A 19,026-nucleotide genomic window follows, 5' to 3' on the forward strand; every position below is an offset into this window, starting at 1 on the left:
CAAAATTCTAGAACTTTATTTCGGGTTTAAAGAGTTCACTTGCTACTTTTTGGTTGGCATGAATCTGGATTCCTGTGAATCTAAAGATTCCTATGAGTTTAAACTTTTGGTTCTAATTGTTTCAAATCTTGAATGATTGGTTGATGATCCTAAGAATTTTATTTTTAGAATCCTTGAAAGTTTAATGTAGGTTGTTAGGCCTAACTTGGATTTTATTGAAAAGAAAAGAACTTGGCATTTATATTCGTAAGAATGTTGAGACATTCATGCATACGTACAAACATTTTACGTTAGGGTATCTAGTAATTTTTGGTAACTTATTTGCATATCATTTTAAAAAAAATATAGTTTTTAGTACATTTTATGTTAAATGTGTGACAAAAATCCAAAAGTTAATTTATTATTTAAAAAAAAACTGAGACAAAAAATAGAAAGAAGAAATTCTTGCCAAACCAACACTCAATAGCATCAATTTAAAATATAACTTCCGTTATTTTGAAAATTTTAAGAAGTTTCATCCAAACAAAATTCTAGAACTTTATTTTGGGTTTAAAGAGTTCACTTGCTACTGTTTGGTTGGCATGAATCTGGATTCCTGTGAATCTAAAGATTCCCATGAGTTTAAACTTTTGGTTCTAATTGTTTCAATTCTTGCATGATTGGTAGATGATCCTGAGAATTTTAGTTTTAGAATTCTTGAAAGTTTAATGTAGGTTGTTAGGCTTAACTTGGATTTTATTGAAAAGTAAAGAACTTGGCATTTATGTTCGTAAGAATGCTGAGACATTCATGCATACGTACAAACAGCTTGGGTATCTAGTAATTTTTGGTAATTTATTTGCATATCATTTATTAAAAAATATAGTTTTTAGTATATTTTATGTTTAATGTGTGACAAAAATCTAAATGTTAATTTATTACTATTAAAAAAAAAAACTGAGACAAAAAGTAAAAAGAAGAAAATTTTGCCAAACAAACACTCAATTGTATCATTAATGGAGTAAAAAAATATAATTCATAAAAGCATATAGTAGATATCTATGATTTTATTTTATTTTATTCTTTGACAACGTATAACTGGTAAAAGACTGAGAGGATAAAGATCTTCTCCTCTCATACAAAAATGCCAAAAGAATGTTAAGACAGAAATAAGTTCAGTTTCGAAAATTTTGATGAATACAAAAAACAATTGTTAGCAAAACTAATTTTTTGGGTTTAGTAAAGAGGATGGTAAATTGAAATGAATGAAAATAGATATAAATTTTCTTTGTTTGGTTGAAAAGAAAATGGGAGGAAAAAAAGATAATTTGTTGTAATTTATTATTATGTTCCTGTTACATAAGAAGTAATTCCTTTTGATAGATAGATATAAAAGGTTTGAATCACAGACATCGAACACCACAAAGAGTAATACTACAACTGGATTATCAATTAAACAAAGTAATTTTTTATTATTATATAACAAAATAATTTTATTATTTTTTTAGAGAAATAAAGTTATTAGTTGAATTAATCAAAGATGACATCTTATAAGAGTGAACATATCATATTTATTAAATTCACCTATTTCTCTTTAACAGTGATTCATAATAATAATAATAATAATAATAATAATAAAAAAGGGGAAATAGTATTTTGATTAGTGGCTTAATTGTTAAATTGACACATTATAAAATGAACACAACACAATTACTATTTTTTTAAAGGTTGAAAGAACGTCAAGAAAAAAAGTGATTAGGGATAAAAACATCTTTTAAATATATGACATATATTTATCTTATTTTCTCCTCCAATTTTGGTGGATAAGTTTTGACAGGCTGAATGCAAAACACTCAAACTCACAATTTTCTGCCATCCAAATTCCACACAAACAAATGATGAAAATTCATTTCTCTCCCTCCCCCTCCTTTTCCTTCCATAATTTTCCAATTCTTCTCCTTTTCCATCCAATCGTAATTAACCTTATAATGTTTCCAAAATCCTTCTTAATTAAGCAAATGCACAACACATCTGTGAATACAAATTTAACTCTATAATTTCCTTTTTTGGGTAAAACTAACTCAATTTAGAAGTCTCATGTTATAATTATGCTTTTAAAGTGAAGTCCACCACATATTGAGTGTAGATTACTTATCAATAATCTACAAATCAAATAAAATTACATTTATTACCTTATTATATGTTAAAAAATATTCTAACAATAATAATTATTATTATTGATAAGTAAAAAATAAAATAAGAAAAAAAAGGCGATACAAAATAAAAAAAACCATATGAGGAAGTCTATTTAGTATACCTAACAATGCCATAGTACTCATAGCACAAAGACACAAATCACAAACCTAACAAAAAGAAGTAGTACATTGCTCAATGAATATGGTAAGACTAAAGTTCTAAGCCATTAAGTTAAAAAATAATATTTCTAAAGAGGCTTCTCTCTATCTTAATTGTATCCGTAAAAGTAATGATTCTAAGGTCAGTTTTGTTTTGTTTATTTATTTATTTTATTTTGTTTCTTTTCTTTTGTTTTTATTTGTTTTTTAAGCAACGGTTATATATGGGATTGAGGGGGGGGGGGGGGGGGGGGGAAGAGAAGGAGTTTGGTTAGTAGCTTAGGACTTAGGAGATTTCTAACCATTTAAAAAAATAAACACAATTTTTTGAAAAATGTACACAATTATATATATATATATATATATATATATATATAACGGACATAGTTTTTTTTATGTGTAATTTTTTTTTCACAAATTACTGAGATTGTAAGGTCTTTATATATATATATATATATATATAACGGACATAGTTTTTTTTATGTGTAATTTTTTTTTCACAAATTATTGAGAGTGTAAGGTCTATACATTCAATATCTAAAATTTTAAAGAATTTACACAATTCTATATATTCAACGTACAAAATTTTACAAAAAATGTACACAATTATGTATGATGGGACTGACGCCTTCAGCTCACATGGACGATGTCATCATTACCAACGGGGTCATTCCCTGGGATGAGCCAACCAAACGTCCACACCAGTGACGAAGATATCCAACCATTCAATACAGGCAATAATATCTCGGGCAGTTACAAATATAGCTGTACAGACCGTTGGACGCCTATTAAAGTCCACAATATAGGGCACCAGGCGTTACCTACAGAGGCATTATAGCTACAATAACTGCTACAACGACTAGATGCTGTGGAAAACATATATAAGGCCCTCACAAGCACTAGCACGAGGTATGGACATCACCCCAAATAATACTTATTATAATTCTAGAATATTGTTTCACTTTGGAGGTTTCCTTATACTGACTTAGGCATCGGAGACGTTGTGACAGGCACCACACCAGTGACCACTCCAAGGGCGCAGTCTAATCCTCTTCATAACCACAATGACGAGAATTTGGCTTCATTTGAATGCACTCACCGTGACTGACGAATCCGCACTTCATCAGTTTGGCGCCGTCTGTGAGAACGATATTTTCATACTCATATTCAAAAATGTAGTTTCTACTAGCTTCGATATTCAGATAGAGTCCAACTAGGATACAACAACTTTAGCTTAGCAAGTCCAAGCTCTTGAGGCCACTGTTGAAGAGCTCACCAGGCAGAATCAAGAGATGAGGCTACAACTTCAATAGGAAGAGAACTGGTTCAAAGCCGGCTAGGAGGATGAAGGGAATAGCCATGGAAGAAGTGATCGCCGAAGGCCCACTACTCCTGAGGAACAGGATTCTGATCTCCTCCGAGAAATGAGGAAGGAGATGGACGAGCTAAGGAATGACATCAAGGAAAAGACGGATCAGAGCTTGGATAGGATGGTTAGGGCAATGGACTCTCCTTTCACTGCGGCAGTCTTGGAACGCCTAGTGCCGTCGAAATTTCAATTGCCTCAAATTGAGTCGTTTGATGGACTTAAGGACCCTTAGGATCACCTCAACACCTTTAAGACGACATTAGGCTTCCAACAGCCTTCTGATGAAATATTGTGTCGTTCCTTCCCTACTACTCTTAAAGGAGCTACAAGGGAATGGTTCACGAAGTTGCCAACCTCGTCCATCGACAGCTTCAAATAGTTGAGCAGCGCCTTTCTGCGCCACTTCGTCGGAAGACAGCGCCCTAAAAGGCCCGCGGACTACCTACTCACTATTAGGCAGGGGGAGAAAGAGACCTTGCGGTCGTATGCAAAGCGCTTTACTCGAGAAACCCTGGAGGTAGACGACGCTGACAACAAGGTACAGTTGACAGCCTTTAAAGCAGGGCTGAAGTCTAGAGAATTTGTGGTTTCGCTTGCAAAGAATTCACCTAAGACAATGACGGAGATGCTCCTGAAGGCACAAAAGTATATGAATGCTGAAGATGCATTAGCAGCCATAGCGGACGAAGAAAAGCCAGGAAAAGAGGGAAGGAAGGAAGATGATTGTAGGGGACAAAAAAGGGAACGTCTAGGTCGTCGAAATAGTGACCGAGATAAACGGAAGGATGAAAAAGCTCCTCGAACGGTAAAATTCACCCCTCTTATTATGCCTGTTGATAAAATTTTGACGCAGATTAAGGATGAACACTACCTTATGGCCAAGGTCGTTACATTCATCCCCTAATATCCGAGACAAGAAGAAGTATTGCCGATTTCACAAGGATCATGGTCATTACACAGAAGACTGCCGAGATCTAAAAGAGCAGACAGAGGAGCTGATACGGAAAGGAAAACTGCAAAATTATCTGAAGAAAGGGGAATCTAGCAAGTTCAGGAATGATAAAAAAAACCAGCGTGAGCCCTCCCTTAGAGACGAAGATAATTCATCCCAACCTCCACAGAATGTGATTGGAGAGATAAAGACGATCGCAGGGGGACCATTCACAGGAGGATCATTCAAATCCCTCAGGAAAGTACATCAGAGGCAAGTGAACAACGTCTACATGATACCCCCATTCAAGCAGAGACGAACGTACCAAGACATGTCCTTCAACGAGGAAGACGCAAGGGGAGTGAAGCAGCCTCATAACGATCACTTAGTCATCGTGCTCACAATAGAAGGGTTCAACACCAAGAGGGTCCTTGTGGACAATGGTAGCTTCGCAGACATCATCTACCTTCTTGCCTTTCCGCAGTTGAAGTTAGATCCAGGAAGACTGCGTCCTTTTGACTCCCCTCTTGTTAGTTTCAGTGGAGACAAGGTATATCCCAAGGGTATAGTGACATTGATGGTAACGGTGGGCAACTACCCGAGGCAGTTGACTTGTTAATTAGACTTCTTGGTGGTCGACTGCCTATCGTCTTACAATGTGATCATTAGGAGGCCCACACTTAATCGATGGAAGTCGGCCACGTCCACCTACTGCCTAAAAGTAAAATTCCCAACTGAGGACGGCGTTGGCGAGGTGAAAGGAGATCAGGTCCTAGCTAGGGAATGCTACCAGGCCGTGTTGGTAGCAAAGGAGAACCATATGTGGACGGTCAAGGAAAAAGAAGAAGATAAAGTGGAAGCATTGGAAATAGCGGAACTGGTTAAAGGGGAAGTAACTAAGACGACAAGAGTAGGGACGACCCTAAGTCCCCAGATGAGGACAAAGCTCGTTCAATTCCTCAAAGAAAACCTGGATGTCTTTGCATGGAGTCACGAGGACATGCTCGGTATATCCCCGAGAGTCATCCGGCATAAACTAAACGTGGATCCTGAGAAAAAGCCTATCTAGCAAAAACGATGAGTCTTCGCCCCGAACGGAACCGGGCAATCAAAGACGAGGTTAATAAACTGTTGTTAGCAGGCTTTATTCGGGAGGTCTACTATCCTGATTGGCTCGCCAACGTTGTACTGGTGAAGAAAGAAAATGGGAAACGGAGAATGTGCGTGGATTTCACAAACCTAAACAAAGCTTGCCCAAATGACAGTTTCCCATTGCCGAGAATAGACCAGCTAGTGGACTCTACAGCGGGGCATAAGTTACTAACGTTCATGGATGCCTTCTCAGGGTAAAACCAGATAAGAATGGCTGACGAAGATCAAGAAAAAACTGCCTTCGTCATAAGTCAAGGGCTGTATTGCTACAAGGTGATGCCCTTTGGGCTGAAGAATGCAGGAGCAACTTATCAAAGGTTAGAGAACAAGATGTTTAGTAAGTAGATTGGCAGGAACATGGAGGTGTATGTGGACGATATGCTAGTCAAGAGTAAAGAAGAACTGGCGCATCTGGATGACTTGAAGGAGACATTTGCCACCCTCAGAGAATACCAGATGAAGTTAAATCCCAACAAATGTGCCTTCAGTGTAGCCTCAGGGAAATTCTTGGGGTTCATGGTGTCCCAAAGAGGACTAGAAGTAAACTTGAAGAAAGTACAGGCTATACTCAACATGACATCGCCCAAGATCGTCAAAGAAGTCTAAAAGCTCACTGGAAGGATTGTGGCACTCAATAGATTCATCTTAAAAGCAACAGACAGATGTTTACCCTTCTTTAAGACGCTGAAGCAGGCTTTCGCTTGGACTGGTGAGTGCGAAGTTGCATTTTAGGAACTTAAATGTTACCTGAGCAATCCACCCCTCTTGAGTCCATCCAAAGAAGGCGAAGACTTATATTTTTATCTGGCAGTATCAGCCACGGTCGTAAGTGTGACCTTGATTCGAGAAGAGGGCAAGATATAGCTCCAGGTCTATTATGTCAGTCAAGCTTTCCAGGGTGCCGAGGCTAAGTACCCGAAGATCAAGAAGATCGCGTTTGCGTTGATAGTAGCCTCGCGCAAATTGCGACCGTACTTTCAGGCGAACCCCATCCTTGTAATGATGGACTAACCCACCAAGAAGTCCATAGACAAGCCTGAAGTAGCAAGGAGAATGGTCTAGTGGGCAATCGAACTCAACTAGTTTGACATAAGGTACCAGCCCAGGACAGCCATTAAGGCACAAGCCCTGGCAGACTTCATCGCTGAATTCACCCTCTCGGACGAGGACAAGTTCACTGAAGGGGCAGAACGATGGACAGTGCATACTGACGGTTCGTTAGCCTAAAAGAGGGAGGGGGGAGTAGGGGTCGTCATAAGCACCCCTAACGGAGAAGTACTCAAATACGGAGTTCAACTGAAATTCTCGGCAACTAATAACGAGGTAGAATACAAAGCGATACTGACGGGGTTGAGGCTTGGAAAAGCATTTGGAGCTAAGAACCTACGAGTCCAGAGTGATTCAAAATTGGTGATTGGGCAGATCAAGGAAGACTATGAAGCAAAGGAAGAAAGAATGCAAAAATACCTTAGGCTGACGAAGCATTTGATTCAAGAATTTGATAAAGTTGAGTTCGTACAAATCCCCAAAAGCCAGAACGTCCTAGTGGACGAAGTCGCAAAGATGGCATTGTCAGAAGAAGGAGCGGCAAGTACAGACTTGATGTTGGAAATCTAGAAATGCCCTAGCATTGAGGAGATCCATACATTTGCAATCCAAAGCGCAGGTAGCTAGATGACACCGATCATATCCTTTCTCCAGGATGGATGCCTCCCTTAAGATATTGTGGAGGCCAGGGAGGTCAGGAAAAAAGCAGCCATGTTCACGATCCTGAACGACGCACTATACAAGAGAGGTTTTTCCATGCCTTACCTGAAGTGTGTGGACAAAGAAGAGGCAAAATATGTTCTAGAGGAGATTCATGAAGGAATTTGTGGAGACCATGTAGGCCCCAGGTCACTGGTAAGTAAAGTTATCAGAACAGGTTATTTTTGGCCTATAATGCAGGTAGATGCGAGGGAGCTTGTCAAGAGGTGCGACAAATGTCAAAGGATTGGGAATGTCCAATGCCTTCCAATAGAGAAACTGACGACAATATCCTCCCCCTGGCCGTTTGCACAATGGGGAATCGACATCGTCGGTCCGCTACCTCCAGGAAAAAGACAAGTAAAATTCCTACTAGTCGCCATTGATTACTTCACAAAATGGGTCGAAGCAGAGGCATTAGCAACCATCATTGAAGCTAGAATCCAGAACTTCGTATGGAAGAACATAGTTTGCAGGTTCGGGATTCCATGGACGATCATATCAGACAATGGGCGGCAGTTTGACAGCCAAGATTTCAGAGATTTTTGTTTTGGGCTAGGAATCAAGAACCAGTTCTCATCCCCGGGACATCCACAGGCAAACAGACAAGTAGAAGTGATGAATCAATCGCTACTCAGGGTTATCAAAGCTAAGCTGGATGACGTGAAGGGCGCCTAGCCTGAGGAGTTGCCTAATGTATTGTGGGCCTACAGGACCACAGTAAGAACCCCAACAGGAGAAACCCCTTTTAGACTCACCTATGACACTGAGGCAGTTATCCCGATCGAGGTGGGAATAACCAGCATGAGGCGAGAAATGTTCCACAAGGAGAGTAACGATGACCAACTATGAGTCAACCTAGATTGTCTAGATGAAGTAAGAGAGAAAGTCTCCGAGAAGATGACGAAGTAGCAGCAGAAGATGGTCGAATACTACAACAAGAGAGTGAAGTTCAGACGACTTGACATAGGAGATCTCGTCCTACGCAAAGTTGCCCCAGTGACCAGAGATTTTGCCCAAGGAAAGCTCGGCCCTATGTGGGAAGGTCCTTACAGGGTTGTCCATTGTTCCAGACAAGGCAGCAACCATTTAGAGACCCTTGACGGACAGAGACTCCCACGACCATTGAACATTGAACACTTGAAGAAATACCACCAATAGATGTAACAGATGGCCGTATTCATTCTCGAAAGCAGTAAAAAGAATTATTTAGACAAATGTTTTAATGTGTACAGGTTTTATGATGCGAAAGTTGACCAAAAATAGCTAAGTAATAAGATTCCGGCTAGACGGATGTAAATTACTGACGAAGCCAAGAGATTGACAAGATCCCTAAAAGGGTGTAAGTCACAACAAATCTCAAAAAATGGCTAAGTAACAAGATTCCGCTTAGACGGATGTAAGTTACTGACGAAGCCAATGGGTGACAAGATCCCTAGAAGGGCATAAGTCACAATAAAAAAAATGGCTAAGTAACAAGATTCCGCTTAGACGGATGTAAGTTACTCAAAAAGGGTAAGATCCCGTCCGTACTGATGTGAGTCATTGACGAGACCAATATGCAGTAAGGTACTGACGCAAGAAGAAAAAGGAGCAAAAGGTACAACGAGAAAACTTGGCAAACAAAGATATATGCAAGTAAGTATGCAATCGTGAATGAAATTAAGAGCCCAAAAAATAAAGGGCCAGTACCATTACTTCAACATTAAAATTAGAAGCCCATAAATGCTGGGCTAGCAGCACTATTTTTAAAATAGAAATATTGTTCTGAAAATATAACTAAAAGCCCAAAATACACTGGGCAGCAAAAAACAAAAAACAATTGAACTTGGAGCAGGGTCAAACGTTCGCAGCTATATCTTCACCGTCTGGAGGGGGAACATGAGTATCCCTAGGAACATCTTCTGAAGTTGCAGATTGAGTAGCCTCGTCTACTGCCATCTCTAGGTTGACCACTTCCATATCGAGGCTCTCAAGGTCTACTCCGGTAGGGTGCTTCATCATGTACTGACGGAGAAGCTCGAAACCCTTAAAATACCAACTGAAGAGCATAGAGTTGTACTCTTCAGTTTGCTGGAAGCCCTCGATGGCTTTGGCAGCAATAGCCTTCAGCTTCTCCCGAGCAGCAGATAGTTATTCATCCTTCTATAGAATAAGCTGCCTCTCCACCCTGAGATCATCTCCAAGAGTTTTAACCTTCTCCTTGACAGAGTTGGCCTTGTCCATAGAGGAGATTAAATCCTTCCTTAACTTAGAATTCTCCTCCTCCAGGGCCTCTATCCTAGATGCTGATGAAGTAACCTTCGCATCCTGAGCGAGGTACTCAGAGGTGATGTGAAGACTCTCCCTGAGCACCTGAAATTAAGCCTATGTCAGGAAACAACACAAAAGGATGAAAGAGGTAAAGTCATACAAATACAGTACCTGAACAAGCTTGTGGAGATGATGACCCACAATTTCGTTAGCCGATATTCCCAAAAATACCTTCATATCGTCAGTAGTAAAAACATCTTGCACCTGAGCCTGAGCCACCTCGGCATCGTCCCAGATACTAGAGGATCGGGAATTGAATTTCTCCTTCTGCTTATCCCCGGTCCTCTGCCTTTTAGTTCGTTGAGAAGGAATCTCCTCAACTGAAACATCTGGGGAAGCCGCCCTCACCGATTCGGCAGCAAGAGTGGACGGCGTGGCTGTAATGACGGGGGTCCCCTTTTCCATCACCCGTACACCCCTAGTCCCAAGCTTGGACAAAGGCTCATTCTTTTTAGCCCTCATCTGGGCGTACATTCCCTGTTTGAATTTTGTAGTCATTCCTGCAAAAGGAAAACACTCAAAAAAAAAAAAAGGAAGAAAAAGATAGCAACAAGATCAATATGGACGAGCCTAATACTTACTCTTTTTCTCTTCTATTTCCAAATTTCACAGAACGTAAGTAGATGGCTTGGGACCAAGACAATAAAAGCCAAGAGTTCGAGGATCTACTAGGTCGTCAAAATCCTCGATCGTCTTGGCATATTTGATCGCTTTCTCAACTTGATCCTTGTACTTGCTTTTGAGCTTAGGTCATCTCTTAACTGCACAAAACAACGGGCATAAGAGTTAAGTGACGGTAAGTAAAGAGAAAACTGAAAGGTTGGGAAGAATAATGACACACCTAGGTTCGGGGTACTACATTGACGGAGCAGCCTTGGGAGATCACCCCAAACCTCGTTAGAGGGAGTCTCCCAATCGTCACCGGACACGAAAAAGAATTGGGACTTCCAATATCTGAATGACGAGGGCAAATCCTAAACGGTCCTAGTCCTTCTTTCCCACGGCACCAGTTCATAATATCCATGTTCTTTAGACGCTTTCAAATGATACAGGTAAACGAGCTCGTCCACCCTAATCATGTCTCCGTCTGTAGCGGCCAGCCATATCCCCATACAACTAACCACTAGCCTCCACAGAGTGGGCATAAGTTGCCCTAGAGCGATGCCAAAATGGCCCAACACTTCCATAATAAAAGGATGGACGGGGAACCTAAGCCCACAAAGAAAGGTAGCCTCATCGAAGCATACCTCCCCAGGGAAGAAATGGCAAGCCCGATCCTCCTCACCAGGCAGACGAACCCTAACCCTAGCCGGGAATTGAAATCTATCCTTGAACCTAGAAAGTGTATCACCATCTAGGCTACACACACTCTCGAGAGCATGGAAAGCCCTAACAACCCGAGGAGTAGAAACGACAGTATCTCCTTCTACGGGTCTGTCACTAGATGATAACCCAGTCTCTAATTCACTCGACCTCACTTCTGACATCACTCCCCTTCCTTTACCAAATCCTCAAACTAACTAATTGATTGACGTAACAACGGTAGTAGATCACCCAATGCTACACTCAACCCACTACCCTCTAATACGAATTTCTCAAGGTGAGGGAAAACTCCTAAAGACCCCCCTAACTGGGCAAAAAGGAAAGAAATAGAGGGACAAAGGGTCCAAACCTCAGAGCTGCTAAGCATAGGACTCAAGAAAAGAAAAAGTGGGAATCCTAAAAAGACCAGAAATCACCAGAAAGCCAAAGATAAATCAGAAGTTGCTATAGAAAATATACACTTAAAGAAAGAAAAATAACAAGAGTAGAGCCATACCTCAAGAAACAACTAATAGAGAACGCAAAACATAGAAGGTTCACGGCGACAATGGCAGCACAGGGTCAGTGGTGGCAACTCGGAAAACTCAGAGCAAAAAAGAATAAAAGAGTAAGCTCCTTCAAATTTAATGAGAAATTATTAGCTCTACCTAACCGACTCTTTCACAATGTGGATGTAGTATTACATGTGGGTGGGACCGGTGGGTGCATAGGTTCCACCAATGTGAGAGAGTGGATACATGTATTTTATTGTGAAACTCATTGCTAATGTCGCCCAACTAACAACCAAAATATTTGATTTTTTGTTGAAAAATGCCAATGACAAACTTTTTTACAAATTTTTTTTATAAATTGTTGATGTGGTGAGTAGTTATTGGTAAATAAAAAAATAATTTTAGTGGTGGGTCCAAATGAGAACTAATGAAAACCATCCACATCAATATATTGTAAAAATATTGTAAAATAATTCATGGATGTAACATTACTCTTTATTGTTTTTTTATTCTCTTTATGTCACGTAGGAAAACACCATTTTAAGTTTTTAACCTTAAATGTACTATTTCAAAAGTTTAGAAACACTACTCTTAATAATCAAAGATCTCTAGGAATTTAATAGAAATTTTGAGTATTATTTGTTTTAATCGTATATTAGCATAAGTAATGTTGTTATAATAATAAAAGTTGGCTAATCAACGTGATTGTACTACATAGCTCAATGCATAGTTCTTAGTATCGTACGATACACATCGTATCGTGTGTAAAAAATTCTGTATCGTACCGGCATATCGTTAGTGCTCATGAATCGTACGATACAGTGTGCGTATCGTATGAATTGTATCATATCGTAAAATCATACGTATCGTACGATACATAGACAAATGCTTTAAAATGAGATTTTTTGTTAAAATTTGTACTTTTATTTGAATCTAATAAGTTGTTAGACTTGTTTTTAACATAAAATTATTATGTTACTTAATTTGGCCTTATAAAATAACATATTCATAAGTTTTTTTCCTCTCTCTTTCTCCTATAAAATTTGGACTACACAGTATACACTATACTTCACTTCAATATTTGCAAATTTATTTTCTATACTATGAATAAGATATTAGTTGACAATATAATTATTTTGGCTAAAATGTAAAACTGACCCTCTAACTTTCAGCTTTTGTCATTTTAGTCCTCTAAGTTTCAGTTTTGTCGTTTCAGTCTTTTAACTTTCAATTATTGTCAATTTGGTACTCCGTTAGACCTCAGTTACCTACTACCGTTAAGTAAGCCAAAACGACGTCATTTTGGTTCTTTCTTTTTCATAAATTCCAAAATTAAAAAGAAAGAAAAAAACTGTTATAAAAAATTAAAAAAAAACATTTCGGGGAACAACATCTTACCTGAAATCGAAAACAAAGAAACTTAAAACTTAGCAAATACAACATAAAAACACAACATTTAATTATTTAAGCCAATTCTTTTCTTTTCTTCCTAAAATTCTCTCCACTACCAACCATTAGTAAAGTAAACTTACACCAACAATGACAACATATTCTAAATTAACCATCCCTAATTTTCAATTCCCATAAGAGAATAAACAATTTAAAACTTACCCAAACCTAGAAAACATTAAACCTCACAACAATAGCAACAAAAACAACAACGAATAGTGATAACTTTTAGATATTGATGCTCCTATAAATGTAAGTTTTGGGTTTTCATCACTTACCCAAAACAATTCTTGGCCAGAGCTAGAGCTCTAGAGTACACCCTATCAATATCAACATCTCGGTCTCAATCTCTGCAACTTGGTCTCAATATCAGAACTCCACCAAAATCTCGATCTCTCTCTCATACTCAGTCCCTTTCTCAAACTGATTCAGTCTCTCTCTCTCTCTCTCTCTCTCTCAAATGGACTTGGCATCAGTCTCTTTCTCTCTCAAACCACCGACCAGTTCCTCTTTTTCCCCAAATTCTCTAAGTTAGGGATTTGGGTGTCTCTCAATATTTCTTTGTTTTTTATTTCAGTCTCTCCCTAAATGTTATCTTTTTTTTAATAAGAGTTTTTTTTTCTTTTAATTCCGGAATTTATGAAAAAGAGAGAGGCAAAACAACGTCGTTTTGGCTCACTTAATGGCAGCAGGTAAGGTCTAACGGAGTATCGAATTGATAACAATTGCAAGTTAGAGAACTGAAATGAAAAAGCTAAAAGTTAGAGGGTCAGTATTGGATTTTTGCCAATTATTTTTTATTTTTGTCATTATTGTTATAAGTCCAAGAAACTAGAATGCCAAGAAGAATTTTTTTTTTAAAATTATTAAAATAAAAAGAACAAGAAGAGATAGTAAATGTTAATGATGATGAAGTAAATTTTAATGAAGAAATAAGTTTGCAAAATGATAAACATGATGATGGCATTGACTTAGATGGGGTTTATTAGGCAATATGATGAAAATAAATTATTATTTTTAGGTCATTTGTAATATATTATCATTTTTAAATTTAAGCAATTTGAATATGTATGTTACAAACACATTCTAGTTTGATTTATTTGGTTAGTTTCTTAAATATTACTAGTCATTAACCCGTACAATGCATGGAATAGTTAAACGAAAATTAAAAATACTAATTTTGCTTAAAGGTTTATGACTTTAAAAAATGTATAACTTAAAAATGAATAAAAATAAGTAATTTTTTGTTCAATATAATGGTTTAGAAAAATTCTTTTTCTTTCATATCATTGGTTCACATAACACATTAGAAAGACTCACGCAAAAAAAAAAAAAAAGGATTAAGGAAATAAGAGGGAGAGATTCCTAATAGGACTCTCTCATTATTTAGTTTTAAAAAAGACTACACATTAGACTTTTTTTTAAAGGACTCACTTTACGTTTCAAAAAAGAAAAAGAAAAAAGAAAGACTCATGTAAAAAAAAAAAAAACCTTAGGATTAAGGAAAAATGTGAGAGAGAATCCTGTTAGGATTCACTCACTATTTAGTTTAAAAAAAAATACCACATGTTAGATTTTTTTTTTAAATGACTCACTATAGGTTTCAAAAAAAAAAAAAAAGACTCATGTAAAAAAAAAAAAAACTTTAGGATTAAGGAAAAGAGAGAGAGAGAGAGACTCCTGTTAGGACTCTCTCACTATTTAGTTTAAAAATTAAAATTTTTTATAAATTAAAATGATGATGTGAAAAATTGTGGGAGTTTTAGAGGTTTCGGTTATATATATATATGTATATATGTATATAGACTACATAAGTGATGAATAAATTAGTTATTAATTGAATATATTTAAAATTTATAATGAATATACCATTTATATATGCATATCTATAATTTTTTTTATAAATTTTATTAAGGGTTTGTGTATCTTACGATACACGATATGAAAAATCAAAAATTGATTCATGATACTATTCATGTTTTGACAACTATGGCTCAATGTTTTACACGAACGTAATGCTATTAAAAATATAACTTATTTTTTAGAAATCGTTTTTCACTAAAACTTCCGAAAAACAACTCTATTTCATGCCACTCTAAATAAAGAAAGGTAAGAGGAAATACAGAAATTATTAAAAACAAATCTATTTCATTTTTAAGGACATTACCAAACAAAGGAAAAAGAAATAGTTTTCCAAAAAAATATATAATAAATGACTTATTTTTTAGAAAACGTTAGTTTCTTTGATGTTTATATTATTTTAATGTATTGTATGCTAAAATAGAACATTTGATGTTGAGTGTATTATAAAGTGAGATAGTAAAATAAATAAATAAATAACTCTTTGTATTTTTAAAAGCTAAAATTTTAGCCCCATCACTATGAATGCTCATAATACATATTTTTCTTTTTTTTAATCGCAACTTAGTATATACTTAATTAGTTATTTCTTATACTTAACTCATCATCCAATTTTTTATATTAAAATAATCGTGGTTTTTTTTTTTTTTTTTTTTTTTTGTTACAAATTATTGATTATTCGTAGAAGACCATTATGGGTATTACTAGGGGTAGCAAAATTAGACACAGCCTACAATACGACACAACATGAAATTAACAAGTTATAAATTGAGGCTTAATGAGTTAGTATCATACTCGGGTTGACATGACTGACCCGTTTTATAAATGGGTTGGGTTAGTGTCTAATCGATGGAAACCATTTGACCTGTCTAACTTGTTCAATTAAATGAAAATTTACCAATATACCCTTCAAATCCTAGGTATATAAACTTAGTAGTTGTTATGGTTTATTTTCTTTAACATATTATGATTGATTATTTGTGATATTGAGATATGCCTTAGTTTTGAATGATTATTTGTGATGCAGTTACTTGTTAGTTCTGAATTTTATATTATTTTTTTTTCATAATTCAATTTGGTTAATACTATTTTTTTTTTCATATTGATAAATTTGATAAACAGGTTGACATAATTGACCCGTTTAATAAATAGGTTGTGTTAGGGTTGATGAATTTTGACCGGTTTAATAAACATGCCAAGTTAGTGTTGACTCATATAGTCGGATACTCATGAGTTGACACGATACGAACCCAACACGCAAACACTAATTGCCACCCCTAGGTATTACCGTGTCTTTCAAAAAAAAATAAAAATGCTACTTTGGTGGGATTCTTGAAAAAAATGAATAGTTTCCATTTTGTTTCTTGCTAGATAAAACTTCTAAATTATTGTTGTGGTTCTTGTTTATAAAATAGCAATTAAATTATTGTAACTTAAGTTTTGTTCTAAATTCATTCAAAAATATTATACCAGTTATAATTGTGCTTTTTTTTTTTTTTATCCCTGAGTCTAATTGTGCTAATTATATGCAACTATTGCAATACTTCTACTTTTGCAATAAATAGATTGTTCCAATGAGAGAGTGCTTCCTGTTTAATGTGAAAATTTGTTGTAAATTGTATTAGTATATAATCTATAATCTATAACGTGGATTTCTATTAGCTCAACTGGTAAAATCTTTTATCATTGAATAAGAAATTTTAAGATTTGCTCCCTGTCTATATTAAAAGCAATTGGTGTCTTGATTTGATAATAAAAAGTGATCATCAGAAGTACTAGATGTCATAAAATAAAAATTATCTCTTAAAAAAATTTGTAATCTATAATTATATAAAAACAAATTTCATATTTAGATTTGAAAAAAATTAAGAAATATTGTGTTCAACTTTTCAAAGCAATGCATGGTTTCTCACTAATTTATAATTTAAATGCATCCATGAGCCTTATAAATTTTTTATTTAATAATTTCTTTGTTGGCCTTTTTGTTGACTATTTTCTTGGATGGTATTTTAAACATGACAACTTGGTTATATCCATATATGATATACATTGAGTGAGTCATTCATTTTCACCTACTCAGGGTAAACAAATCAAGGGAATTCATTTCATACCAGAGGTTGTACTGGTTTGGCCAGAAAAAAATAATATTTCGGTGGATCAGTTAATACTAGTGTATTGTTTCAGAATTATCGTTAATTCTATATTAATAATAATATCAATAATAAGAATACAAATTTTTTTAAAACAAGTTAATACTATTGTATTAGTACAATATGTATACTTTATTATAATTTATAGTATTCATATATAGAAAAATGTTTAAAAAATGTCATAAAAATATTGATTTCGGAATTATTTTAAAAAATATTATTATGAGAAATTGTTTTATATACTCTATTGTACTTTTTTTTTTGAATTATAAAAATCGGAATTGTACTATTACCAAGTTAAAGGAAAAAAAAAAATACACCACAGGCCACGTGAGTCGGAGACCATTTGAATGGGTGAAAAGTGAACGTAAAGCCTTTTCTTTTTCACTTCCATCACTGAGTCACTGACCACAAGTTTCAAAATTTGCATTGAGATTCACAGGCAAAGAGGGGAAAGAGCAAAAAGTGAGGCAGTAGGTAGAAAAACGTAAGAAATAAGTAAAAGAGCGAGAAGAAGTTAGAAGGTCAAGAGGCGACGTCAGTGGCGGTTCTAAAACTTTTTTTTAAAAATAAAATTTAATAAACATAGAAACTTCACAGATTGATAATAAAAAATGTCCAGTTAATATATGTCCTTAGTGTACATATTTTTCATTCATTTTTAAAATCTTTAATGGAGAATTGAAAAAGCTGTCAAAAAAAGTTGACAATTTTTTTTATTTTTTTATAAAAAGTTTCCTAAAATAGTTTACAAATATATGCCCTAAGAGTACGTATTAGTAAAACCTATAAAAAAAAAATGCAAATACATAAAATTTTGAAATCATTGCATGATAGTCTCATTATCAATGTTGCCAGCTACACCTCTTTCAAAATTTTAGTTTTATAAATTTATTTTGGGCTTTCCATTTTTGTTTATAAGGGGCTAATATATTATTAAAAGAGCTAAAATTTAAAGATAAAATTTAGCTACAAATTTAGTTATAACATAAGACTACAATTCTCACTAAACAAATTAACACAGCTACATATTTTGAAAATATAAATGTTAAATTGCATGTTTTTTATGTTTTTAAAAAACATTATGACAAATTTCATGCTAATCGATGTTATTTACTATTCGATTTATAAACTTATTTTTATGTATAATTTTATATTACAAAGACTCGAAATTTAAACATTTGATTGATGACATAGCTATTGATTTTTGATCTTATTGAAATTTTGCAAGCATGAAGAATATAAGAAAAAAAATATAATCCAATGGTAGATTTTTCAAAATTCACATCCAATAAAAAAAAAAAAAATTAAGTGGAGTTATAACCTTAGTTTACAACCAAGTTTGTTGTCAACTTTGTCCAAAGTTTAATTATGTTGGGTCTAAAAAAATTTAGGGTGATCACAAATTTCTTTTAAAGGTAAAAAAATCATAAATTTTTTAAAATTTATATATAATAATAATAATTATTTTTTTTATAAGTTAGAGGGATCCTGTGACCATCCTGATTTCAATGTGAAATTGACTCTATTAAAAAAAATACTTTGTTTTGTGTATATATGGTCCTAATAAGTAATTTTTCCTTCTATGCTTAGCATTTTTAAAACATAAATAAATAGATAAATAACAGTTCATACAAATCAATCAAACAAAATAATTAAACCTACTCGAGTTATAGGAACATTAGAAGAACCATATCCATTAGACATATTGTTTTGGAACCACATTTTATCAATGTACAATTTTTTAAAATACCATGTTTTTAAAAAAGTTAATTCTCAAAGTCCTGCTCTTTAAAATCTCGTTTTTTTCGATGCATAATATTTTTAAACATCACATTTTTTAAAATTGAAAAAAATAAGACATCATCAAATTTTATAAATCAACCTAAGATACAAAATACACACCATC

The sequence above is a fragment of the Castanea sativa genome, chromosome 2 (assembly GCF_040712315.1).
Source record: "Castanea sativa cultivar Marrone di Chiusa Pesio chromosome 2, ASM4071231v1".
Classification (NCBI taxonomy): domain Eukaryota; kingdom Viridiplantae; phylum Streptophyta; class Magnoliopsida; order Fagales; family Fagaceae; genus Castanea; species Castanea sativa.